At 38.2% G+C, this 12,608-nt stretch overlaps 1 long non-coding RNA gene across 1 annotated transcript in view; it reads left to right on the top strand.

Annotated features, from left to right (window-relative positions):
• Positions 1–12,608, top strand: part of LOC144302418 (uncharacterized) — a 28,917-nt gene that overhangs the window by 14,188 nt on the left and 2,121 nt on the right. Inside the window, exon 3 of the long non-coding RNA XR_013369270.1 lies at positions 10,086–12,588. This is a non-coding gene — a long non-coding RNA (uncharacterized LOC144302418). The remainder of the gene's footprint in view (positions 1–10,085; positions 12,589–12,608) is intronic.

The following is a 12,608-nucleotide window of genomic DNA, read 5'->3' as shown; positions in this document are numbered from 1 at the left end:
GAACATTATCTAGTTAAGTTTCAGTTATTGTTGTGTTTTTTGGTTTTTGTTTTTCCTTCTTTCTTTTCTGAAGAAAAATAATGACAGAGAAATTCACCTCCATAAAAGAACATGAGGTAATACTCACAGCTAGGAAGTTAATCAAAACAGATATAAGTAAGAAGTCTGAACTAGAATTTAAAACAATGATTATAAATATGGAAGCTGGGCTGGAAGAGAGCACAAAAGAAAACAGAGAATCCCTTTCTGTAGAGATAAAAGAACTAAAATCTAGTCAGGCCAACATTCAAAATACTTCAGCTGAGATGCAGTCCTAAGCAGAAGCCCTACAAACAAGAAAGGTAATGGACCACAGAAGCCAACTTAGGGAACTCAGTCACTTATTAAAACAATAATATTTATATCATAGGAGACTCAGAAGATAGAAAGAAAAAGAGGCACAAGTTTTATTTGAACAAATTATGTAAACTTCTCTAATGTGAGGAAGGACACAGACACTGAAACCAAGAGCACAGAGAACTCCCACTAAATTCAACAAAAGCTGACCATCGCCAAGGCACATCAGAGTCAAATTCACAAAATAGACAAGGAAAGAATCCTGAAAGTACCGGGGGGGAGGGGAAAGGGTTGAGTCCTTAAACTACAAGGGAAGACGAATCAAGTTCACAGCAGATCTGTCCACAAAAACTTGGAAGGCCAGAAAGCAGTGGAAGGAAATATTCAGTATACCGAATGGGAAAAGTATGCAGCCAAAAGTTCTTTATTCAGCAAGCCTGTCATTCAGGATAGAAGGAGAGATAAAGAGTTTCCCAGACAGATAAAAATAATGGGGTTCATAACCACTACACCAGTAAGAAAATTTAAGGGAGATTCTTCTAGTGGGGGAAAAAGAGACCAAAAGCAACAAAGATTGGAAAGGACCAGTGAACATCACCAGAAACACCACTCTACTGGTAACACCAAGGCACTCAATTCATATCTTTCAATAATCGCTCTGAATGTAGATGGACTAAATGCTCCAATCAAAAGCTTTAGGGTATCGGAATAGATTAAAACATGAGATCCATCTATATGCTGCCTATAAGATGCTCACTTTAGACCTATAGACACCAGCAGATTGAAAGTCAGGGGATGGAAAATCATCTATAATGCTAATGGACAGCAAAAGAAATCTGGAGGACCCATACTTCTATCAAACAAGCTACATATGTAACCAAACACTGGGGACACCTGGTGACTCAGTGGTTGAGCATCTGCCTTTGGGTGTGATCCTGAGGTCCTGATAGAGTTTCCACATCAGGAGTCCCCTGCTTCTCTGCTTCTCCCTCTACCTACGTTTCTGCCTCTGCTTCTCTCTGTGTATCTCTCATGAATAAATAAGCAAAATCTTTAAATGGAAGGAAGAAAGAAAGAACAAATACTGTAAGAAGAGATGTAGAAGGGCATTATTTCATAATTAAGAAGACTATCCATCAAGAAGATCAAACAATTGTAAATACTTATGCCCCCAATGTGGGCATAAGTAAATATATAAACCAATTAACAACAAACATACAGAAACTCACTGATACTAACACTGATACTAACACAATTACAGGGGATTTTAACACCCACTTATGGCAATGGACAGATCATCTAAGCAGAAAATCAACAGGGAACAATGGCTTTGATACACTGGACCAGAGGAACTCAACAGATACATTCAGAACATTTCATCCTACACCAGCAGAATACACATTCCTTTCAAATGCACATGGGGCATTCTCCAGAACAGATCACATCATGGGTCACAAATCAGCCCTCAACAGGTACAAGAAGATTGAGATCAAACCAATAACATTTTCACACCACGACACTATGAAACTTGAAGTCAACCGCAAGAAAAAATTTTGGAAAGACCACAAATATGTGGAGATTAAAGAACATCCTACAGCAAAGGCAGTCCTAAGAGAGAGGTAAATAGCAAAACAGGCCTACCTCAAGACACAAGTCTCAAATACACAGCCTAAGTTTACACCTAAAGGAGCTAGAAAAGGAACAATAAAACAAATGTAAATCCTGCAGAAGAAGGGAAATAATAATGATTAGAGCAGAAATAAATGATACAGAAACAACAACAAGAAGAAAATAGTGGAATGGAATAATGAAACTAAGAGGTGGTTCTAAAAAATAATTAATAAAATTGATCAACTTCTATCCAGACTTATCAGAAAGAGAAAGGATGCAAATAAATAAAATCACAAAGGAAAGAGGAGAGATCACCTACAATGCTACAAAAACAAAACAAGTATAAGAGAATACTATGAAAAATTATATGCCGACAACCTGGGAGACCTGAAAGAAATGGAGAAACCTCAAGAAACGTACAAACTACCAAAACTGAAACAGGAAGAAATAGAAAATGTGAATGACCCATAACTAGCAAAGACATTGAATCAACAATCAAAATCCTCCCAAAAGGTATACCTGGGTGACTCAGTGGTTGAGCATCTGCCTTTGGCTAGGTTCACGGTCCTGGGGTCCTGGGATTGAGTCCCAGGAGCCTGCTTTTCCTTCTGCTTATGTCTCTGCCTGTCTCTGTGCCTCTCATGAATAAATAAATAAAATCTCTAAAAAACACAAAAACAAACAAAAAAAACTCTCCCAACAAATCTAAGTCCAGGGCTGGATGGCTTCCCAAGGCAATTCTCCCAAACATTTGAAGAAGAGTTAGTACCTATTCTACTCAAACTTTTCCAAAAAATGAAATGGAAGGAATACCAAACTAGCTCTATGAGGCCAGTTCTGTGGATCTTCCTTGATGCCAAAACTAGACAAAGATCCCACTAAAAAGGAGAATTACAGACCAATAACCCTAAATGAAACATGGATATGAAAATTCTCAGTAAAATACTAGCAAATCAAATTCAGCAGTACATTAAAATATTATTCACCACAATTAAGTGGGATTTATTCCTGAGCTGCAAGGGTGGTTCAACATTCACAAATCAATCAACATGATACAGCACATTAATAAAACAAAAAAACAGACCATATCATAAAACCATATGATCTGTCAATAGATGTAGAAAAAGCTTTTGACAAAATACAGCACCTTTCTTTATTAAAAACAAAACAAAACAAAAAAGAAAAACCTCTCAGGAAGGTAGGGATAGAAGGAACATATCTCAGCATCATAAAGGCCATATTCCACAGACCCACAGCTAATGTCATGCTCAATGAGGAAAAATTGAGCGTGTTTCCCATATAATCAGGAACAAGACAAGGATGTCCACTCTCACCATTCCTGTTTAACATAGTACTGAAAGTCTCGGCCTCAGTAATCAGGCAACAAAAAGAAATAAAAGGCATCCAAATTGTCAAGAAAGACAGTGTCAAACTTTCATTATTTGAAAACATGATACTCTATGTAGAAAACCCAGAAGACTCTACCAAAAAATTGCTAGAAGTCAAATATGAATTTGGAAAAGTTGCAGGATATCAAATCAATGTGCAGAAATCTGTTGCATTTCTATACACCAATAACAAAGCACCAGAAAAAGAAATAAAGGAGTTGATCCCATTTGCAATCACATCAAAAACTGGAAGATACCTAGAAATAATCCTAATTATAGAGATAAAAGATCTGTACTCTGAAAACTACAGAACGCTTATGAAAGAATGTGAAGAGGACACAAGGAAATGGAAAAGAATTTAAAAAAAAAAGAAAGAAATGGAAAAGAATTCCATGCTCATTGATTGGAAAAATAAACATTGTTAAAATATCTATACTATCTAAAACAATCTATACATTTAATAAAATACCTATCAAAATACCACTGGCATTTTTCAAAAAGCTGGAACAAATGATCCTAAAATTTATACAGAACAAAAAAGACCCTAAATAGTCAAAGGAATGTTGAAAAGGAAAACCAAAGCTGGAGGCATAACAATTCTGGACTTCAGGTTATAGTACAAAGGTGTAGTCATCAAGACAGTATGGTACTGGCACAAAAACAGACACATAGATCAATGGTACAGAATAGAGAACCCAGAACTCAACTTAACTCAACAATCAACTAATCTTCAACAGAGCAGAAAACACATGCAATGGAAAAAATAGTCTCTGCAACAAATGATGTTGGGAAAATTGAACAGCCACATGCAGAAAAATGAAACTTGACCAGTCTCTTACACCATACACACAAACAAATTTAAAATGGATGAAAGACCTAAATGTGATACAAGAGGAGAACACAGGCTGAAACCCCTTGACTTTGGCCACAGCAACTTCTTATTAGACATGTCACTAGAGGTAAGAGAATCAAATGCAGAAATGAACTATTGGACTTCATCAAGGGAAAAATCTGTATACTTTAGGAAACAATCACCAAAACTAAAAGGCAGCCTATGGAATCTGAGAAGATATTTGCAAATGAGTACCTGATAAAGGGTTAGTATCCAAAATCTATAAAGACCTTATCAAACCTAACACCCCCCCAAAAAACAAATAATCCAGTTAAGAAATGGGAAGAAGACATGAATAGACACTTTTCCAAAGAAGATAACCAGATGGCTAACTGACAAATAAATAGACCCATCATCAGGGAAATACAAATCAAAACCACAATGATATCCCACCTCACACCAGTCAGAATGGCTAAAATTAACAACATAAGAAACACTAGATGTTGGCGAGGATGTGGAGAAGGGGAAACCCTCTTATACTGTGGGTAGGAATGCAAACTGATGCAGCCACTCTAGAAAACAGTTTGGAGGTTCCTCAAAAAGTCAAAAATAAAGCTACCCTAGGACACAGCAATTGCACAACTAGGTATTTAAAAGGATACAAAAATACAGATTCAAAGGGGTACATGCACCCCAATGCTTATAGCAGGATTATCAACAGTAGCCAAACTATGGGAGAGCCCAAATATCCATTGACTGATGAATGAATAAAGAAGATGCAGTGGTGTATTCAACAGAATATTACTCAGCCATCGAAAAGAATGAAATCTTGCCATTTGCAATGACATGGATGGAGCTAGAAGGTACTATGTAAAGTGAAATACATCAGTCAGAGAAAGACAAATACCATGTGATTTCACTCATATATGGAATTTAAGAAAGGAAACAGATGAACATATGGGTAAGGGGAAAAGAAAGAAAGGAGAGAGGGAAACTAGCCACAAGCGACTTAACAATAGAGAACAAACTGAGGGTTGATGAAGGGAGGTGGGTGAGGGATGGGTGAGATGGGTGACAAGTATTAAGGACACTCTTGTTATGATGAGCACTGGGTGTTGTATTTAAGTGATGAATCACTGAATTCTACTCCAGAAATCAATATTACACTGTATGTTAATTAACAAAATGTTTTTTTTTTTTAAAGAATCAATTCAGGGAACAGAGGGACTCTTCAAACACAATAATTCTTATTATAGGAGTTCCAGGAGAAGAAGAGAGAGAAAAAGGGGCAGCAAATTTATTTGAAAAATAATAGCTGAAAACTTCCCTAATCTGGAGAAGGAAATGTATATCCAGATCTTGAAGGTACAGAGAACTCTCAACAAACCCAACAAAAATAGACCCAAAGCAAGACATATAGTATTTAATTTGGCAAAATACAGTGATTAAAAAGTTTTTTAAACCAGCAAGACAAAAAAAGAAGTTAGTAACATACAAGAGAAAAGCTGTAAGGCTAGCAGGAGATTTTTCAACAGATATTTGTAACACAAAAGGGAGCAGCATTTTTTTTTTTTCAAAGTACTGAATGGGAAAAATCTGCAGCCAAGAATATTCTATCTCCAGCAAGGGCATCATTCAGAATAGAAGGAAGATAGAGTTTCCCAGACAAACAAATCTAAAGCAGTTCACGACCACTAAACCAGGTGTAACTCACGTTACACTTAAAAAGATCTGTGGATGGAAAATGAGGGGATGGAGAAACAGTTATTACACAAAAGGATGTCGAAAGAAAGCCAGAGTGAGACACCTGGGGGGCTCAGTCAGTTAAGTGTCTGACTCTTGGTTTTGGCTCTGGTCATGACCTCATGGTTGTGGGATCAAGCCCTGCATCAGGCTCTGTGCTTAACAAGGAGTCTGCTTGAGATCCTCTCTCCTCTCCCTTTGCCCCTCCCACTTCTCTAAAGTAAATCTTAAAAAAAAAAAAAGCTAGAATACCAACACTTATATCAGACAGACTAGACCTTAAAACAAAGACTTCACAAGAGATAGAGAAGGACACTATATAATTATTAAGGGTACAATCCAACAAGAAAATCTAACAATTGTAAATAGTTATACCCTCAATATGGGAGCACACAAATATATAAAAAATAATTAATAAAAAATATAACAGAATTCATTAATAATAATACAATAATACTAGGGGATTTTTAAAAGATTTTATTTATCTACTCATGAGAGACACACAGAGGCAGAGGGAGAAGCAGGCTTCCTGCAGGGAGCCTGATGCAGGACTCTACCCCAGGACTCCCAGGATCACGACCTGAGCCATATGTAGATTATCAACCACTGAGCCACCCAGGTGCCCAGCAAGGGACATTAACAGCCCACTTACAGTCAGATCATCTAAACAGAAAATCAAAAAGGAAACAGTGGCTTTGAATGACACACTGGACCAGATGGACATAACAGGTATATTCAGAACATTCCATCCTAAAGCAGCAGAATACATGTTTTCTGCTGGCACATGGACACATGGGACATTCTACAGAATTATTCACATATTAGGTCACAAAACAGGCCTAATCAAATACAAAAGATTGAAGTCGTACCATGCACCTTTTCTGACCACAATACTACGAAACTAGAAGTCAACAGCAAGAAAAAATTTAGGGCCACTAATACATGGAGGTTAAGCAACATGCGACTAAAAAATGAGTGGTTAACCCAGTAAACAAAGAAGAATAAAAAAATAGATATATATGGAAACAAATGAAACTAAAAACAAAACTGAACCTTTGGGATGCAGCAAAAGTGGTTCTAGGAGAGAAGTACATAGCAGTAGAGGTCTACCTCAGGAAGCAAGAAAATTTTCAAATAAATATCCTAACCATACACCTAAAGGATCTAGAAAAAGAACAACAAAATGGAATCTAAAGCCAGCAGAAGGAAGGAAATATTAAAGACTAGAGCAGAAACAAATTATATAGAAACTAAAAAACAAAAACAAAGCAGTAGAACAAATCAATGAAACAAGGAGCTGGTTCTTTAAAAATTCATAAACCAAGAGAAGCACTGACAATATACAGCATCCAGTCAGGATGAAAATCCTCAACAAAGTAAGTTTAGAGGGAACGTACCTCAACATAATAAAAGCCTTAGATGAAAAACTCAGAATATCATCCTCAATAGGGAAAAACCAAGAACTTTTCCTCTACAGTCAGGACCAAGACAGGGATGTCTGCACTCACCAGTCTTATTCAAAATAGTCTGGAAGTCCTAGCCACAGCAATCAGACAACAAAAAAGAAATAAAAGGCATCCAAATCAGCTAAGAAGATGTCAAACCTTCACTATTTGATGATAACATGATTTTCTGCATAGAAAACCCAAAAAATCTCTGTCAAAAAACTACTAAAACCGATAAACAAATTCAGTAAAATCACAGGACACAAAATCAACTTGCAGAAATCTTTCAATTCCTGTGCAACAATGAGGTAGCAGAAAGAGAAATTGAGGACTCAATCCCATTTATACTAGCACCAAAACCAGTAAGATGTGTAGGATTAAACCTAACCAAAGAGGTGAATGCCCTGTACTGTAAATACTATAAAACGCTGATGAAAGAAATTGAAGATGACACAAAATAGAAAGGCATTTCATGCTCATGGATTGAAAGAATAAATATTGTTAATAAGGTTATACTACTCAAAGCAATCTGTACATTCAATGCAATCCCTATCAACATAGCAATAGCATTTTTCACAGAACTGGAACAAATAACCCTAAAATTTGTATGGAACCACAAAAGATTGAAAATATCAAAGCAGTGTTGAAAAAGAAAATCAAAGCTGGGGGCACCATAATTTCAGACTCCAAGTTATATTACAGATTTCTAGTGATCCAAAGAGTATAGTGTGGGCACAACAAGAAGACACATAGATCAATAGAACAGAATGGAAAACTGAAATAAGATACAAATCTCTAACTCTATGCTCAATTAATCTTCAACAAAGCAGGAAAAAATATTCAATGGTTAAAAGACAGTCTTTTCAAGAGACTCTCAGCATGAAAGATGCCTGCCATGTCTATTCTCACCCCAGCAGAAGCCTGGAGTTTGATTCTCTGGGGAGGCCTCTGAATGGATGGATGCCAAGCACAGACCCTAACCCAAAACCTAAGTATAGCGCTTATAACGAACCCATTGAGGATACTGGGAATCCCAGATGCCGGGCACATCCCCAGGACCAAGCTTTACACAAACAATAACCCTAAACCTAATCTTAACCCTAATCTTAACCTAGCCTAACACTAGACCTAACCAAAAACCAAACACTAACCCATAAAACCTAAACCTAACCCGAACGCTAACCCTAAGGAGGCAGGGCTCCTGTCAGTGTGGACACGGGCTCACCTCCTCCACGACGGGTCCTGAGGAGGACGGGCTCCTGTCAGTGTGGATGCAGACCCTACATCTTCCAAAGCCTCCAAAGCCAGTGGCGACGAGGTCTTCTGTTAGAAGCGACGTGCATGCCCACCTTGGGCCCGGAGGCTGGGCTGGGGCACCCCCGTGCAGGATGAGGTGCGCTCGATTCAGCGCAGGCACCTGTCCCCTCCCCAGGTCTAGCTGAATCCATTACATTTTGAAAACTCAAACTGAAATGGAGCCCAGTATCCCCCGATATCTCCAGAAAAAGGAACAATTAACATGGAGTTAAACGAAATACAGATGGAGATGCAAACTTTACAACTTATAACAAAATTCATTAAAAATTGTGGATAAATTTAAAATGCAAAACTATCAAAATATCAAAAAGAAAATATAAAGAGAAACCTACATGGCCTTGGGTTGGTTTGGTGAGGAGTTTTAACACACAACACCAAAAGCCGATCCACAAAAGAAATAAAATGGTAACATGAACTTCCTATAATTAAAACTTGCACTTTGTGAAAGACCTTGCTCAGAAAACAAAAAGACAAGCCACACAGTGGGAGACAATACTTGCAAAACACATATCCGATAAAGGATTTGTATTCAAAACATACAGAAAACTCTCCACTCAAAAAAAGGAAATAACGTAATCGATAATGGGTAAATATCAGAATAGATGCCTGGACAAGGAAGATGTACAAATAATAAATAAGCACTCAAAATATGCTGAACACCCACTATTATTTGGAAATTACAAATTTAAACAACAGTGAGATAATGCTGCACTCCTATTAGAAATGCTAAACTACAAAAACAAAAGAATACCAATTGCTGGAAGGTGAGAAATGACAGCAACTGTCCTCCATGCTGGGGGAATGCATGTACTGCCACTTTGGAAGAAAATTTGGCAGGTTTTTGCATAGCCAATTATGTCTCACCTTAGGATCCAACAATAGTGCTTCTGGTATTTAGACAACTGCTTTGGAAAGCTATTTCCAAACAAAAACTCTCATGCTGTTATGCACAGCAGCTCTATATCTAGTGGTTAAATTCTTGTGGAAATCAGGATTATTTCAATAAATAAATCTCTAAGCAAACTGGGGTGCATCCATGTGAAGGAAAAACAATATGCTGCCCCAATTATCCCTCTTTGGTACAAGGATTATTTGGGACTGATTAATTTTAAGGAACAGCAGACACAGGAGAATCTCTGAAAACTGAGCAGAGGTCACCATTTGGTGAGTGAAATGTACACTTATAAAGGAAAGCTCCGTTTCTAAGCGTGTCTCCCTCTCTGTACCAGGAACAGAAGAATGAATCTCAGACACTCTTACCAAAAGAGAAGGCACAGACTTAAATCTACATAATAACCACACCCTCCTTTACTGTGCTTGGCCTGATAATGTCCTTCCCACCACTCCAAATCTTTTGGTCTTTAGCTGAAGATGGCATTTTATTAACCTTCTGTTTTTCTCTTATTTATTCAGCAATACAGAGGAATGAAGCACTGCTCTATATATGGATGAATCTTACATACATTTGGCTAAGTGAAAGCATCCAGACTGAAGAGGTTAAATACTTCATGACCCCATTTACAGGACATTTTAGAAAAGGCAAAACCACAGAGATGATAAAAGGATCAGGAGTTAGGTGTTTGAAGCATTCCACACGATACTTCAGTGCTGGGTACCTACCACTGGGCGTTTGTCAAAAATCCCAAACATTTTCACATTCCAAAGAGTAAATCATAATCTACTCAAGTTATTTAGAATGTGAGAGTGTCACAAGCAGGCTGCCCCAAATGTGCTACTTTGCCATACTGATCTTTTGGAATAAAAGTTACTTAAGAGAGTCTCTGCAATGAGGGCACTTAGACCCTCCTCGGTCCCCCTGCAAGGAGAAAAATCAATTCCCATGTGAAGATCTCTGTATCAGGAGGTAAAAAGAATTCATTATCACCACAAAAGAAAAATTTAGAGCAGAGAAGGCTGCATAAACAATCCTTCTTACTTCTTACTAATTTACCACCCCAGCCCAATTTCTGTTTAGAATTCCTTATAAACTGAAGCCCCCAAGATTGTTTTCTTTCTCCTGTGAATTCCTCACAGGTTTATCTTCTCTTTGTCCACAAAATAGAAAAATTGCCTGTCTTGAGTCATTTCTTTGGGTCTCTATTTCACGGCTCCATGGGCACATGATTAGACTTTGGTTTTTCTTCTCCTTTTAATCTATCTCAGGTCTATCTAATTCTTAGTCCAGCTGTAAGAACCCTGGACTGAGGAAAATCTCTTTGTCCACTTCAGTGGAATACAGAGTGACCCATAATCTAACTGGATTTGAAATATTAAAAAAAAAAAAAAAACTCGCTGTAAGTTGTGTGGCAAAAGATGCTGACCCCAGTAAGTTTGGAAGTCAGTGGAATCTGTAGACTAAAGGAAAAATGTACTGTACATAAACAGTGGATTTTACAAAGTTCTTTCCCATCAGGGTGATAGCTAGCAGTTCTAAAAACACCACATCTGTAATCTAGTAAATTAAATCAATGACAGGTGGTGGGAACCAGATTTCTCACTGCTAGAGGGGGAGTTACAGATCAGCAAAGGGACAGGATCATAATATCCATGAGATGATGGGCCAGGTTAGAGACATCAGTGTACACTCATCTTTAGCTTAATATGGATACAGACAGTCCACATAGAAACCTTTACAATTAGGTGTGTTTACACAGGCTGGAATACATGCATGTATTTCCTTGTATTGTCTGCTGAGCACATTTACCTCCCCTGTAAGACTTTAATACTTTTCTCTAATAAAAGGAACCAGGGCTCTTTGAAGAAATTGCTGACACCAGGACTGAGACAGGAAATATAGAAGCCAGAACAATCTTGAAGTAACAGAAAGTAAGGAAGTTCCAAGAAAAAAACCCACAAAGATGGAATGATATCAAAGGGAAATGGGGGCCAATGGGAAGCAGGAACGAACCAGTAACCAAACACAGTAGAGCTGGAGTCTAACCAACAGCCTAAAGTGACCAACCTGGTGTCCACACTAGTCAAAGTATATGATTAGTTAAAAAGGAAATCACAGGCTCCAAAGTAGAGTCCCTTATGTTATGAGACCCAGGTCAGCAAACCAGGACTTAATACCTAACTTAACTGCAGTTTCACACACACACATACTCCATGTAACCTTATAACCACTCAACCTGGAAAATGCTTCCTCCTCATCCCCTCAGGATGGTGACCGTGCCTAAAACCATGCATCCTTAGCTAATAATATCCTTTTTTTTTTTTTTAAATTCCCTCTCTGCCTTTAAAAATCTTTGCTTCCCAGGGTGCCTGGGTGGCTCAGTCAGTTAAGCATCCTGGTTTTGACTCAGGTCATGGTCTCAAGGTCATGAGATTGAGCTCCACGGTCAGTACAGAGTCTGCTTGAGATTCTGTCTCTCCCTCTTCCTCTGTACCTCCCCGCTCTCACGGGCACGCTCTCTCTCTAAAGATAAAGAAATATTTAAAAACCTTCCCTTCCCTGTAGCTCAAAGTAGATCCTTTCTGTTTGCTAGATGGGATACTGTCTGATTCATCAATTGTTCAATGAGGCCAGTGGAATTAGGATCTTTTAAATTAATTCAGTTATTAACAGATTACATAGGTTTTAAAAAAATTTTTATTTGTTTATTCATGAGAGTCACAGAGAGGCAGAGGGAGAAGCAGGCTCCCTGTGGGGACCCCATCGCAGGACTCGAACCCAGGACCCCATGGTCATGCCCTGAGCCAAAGGCAGACACTCAACCACTGAGCCACCCAGGTGCCCCATTACATAGGTTTTTTACAAATGGGTTGAAAAGACCTTGCCTAATAGAATTCCAAATAACAGATGTAGATACTCAGCCATCTATCAAGGGGGAGGAGCTAACTCCCTCTCCTACAACGTGAGCTTCACATGGCATGTTGCTGCTCAAGACGACACACTGTTCGCCCATCGGAAAGAGTAAGTCACGGTGGGGACAC

The sequence above is a fragment of the Canis aureus genome, chromosome 31, assembly GCF_053574225.1.
Source record: "Canis aureus isolate CA01 chromosome 31, VMU_Caureus_v.1.0, whole genome shotgun sequence".
In the NCBI taxonomy this organism is placed as follows: Eukaryota; Metazoa; Chordata; class Mammalia; order Carnivora; family Canidae; genus Canis; species Canis aureus.
The sequence above is the reverse complement of the archived record's forward strand: the minus strand, read 5'-3'. Positions and strand labels throughout refer to the sequence as shown.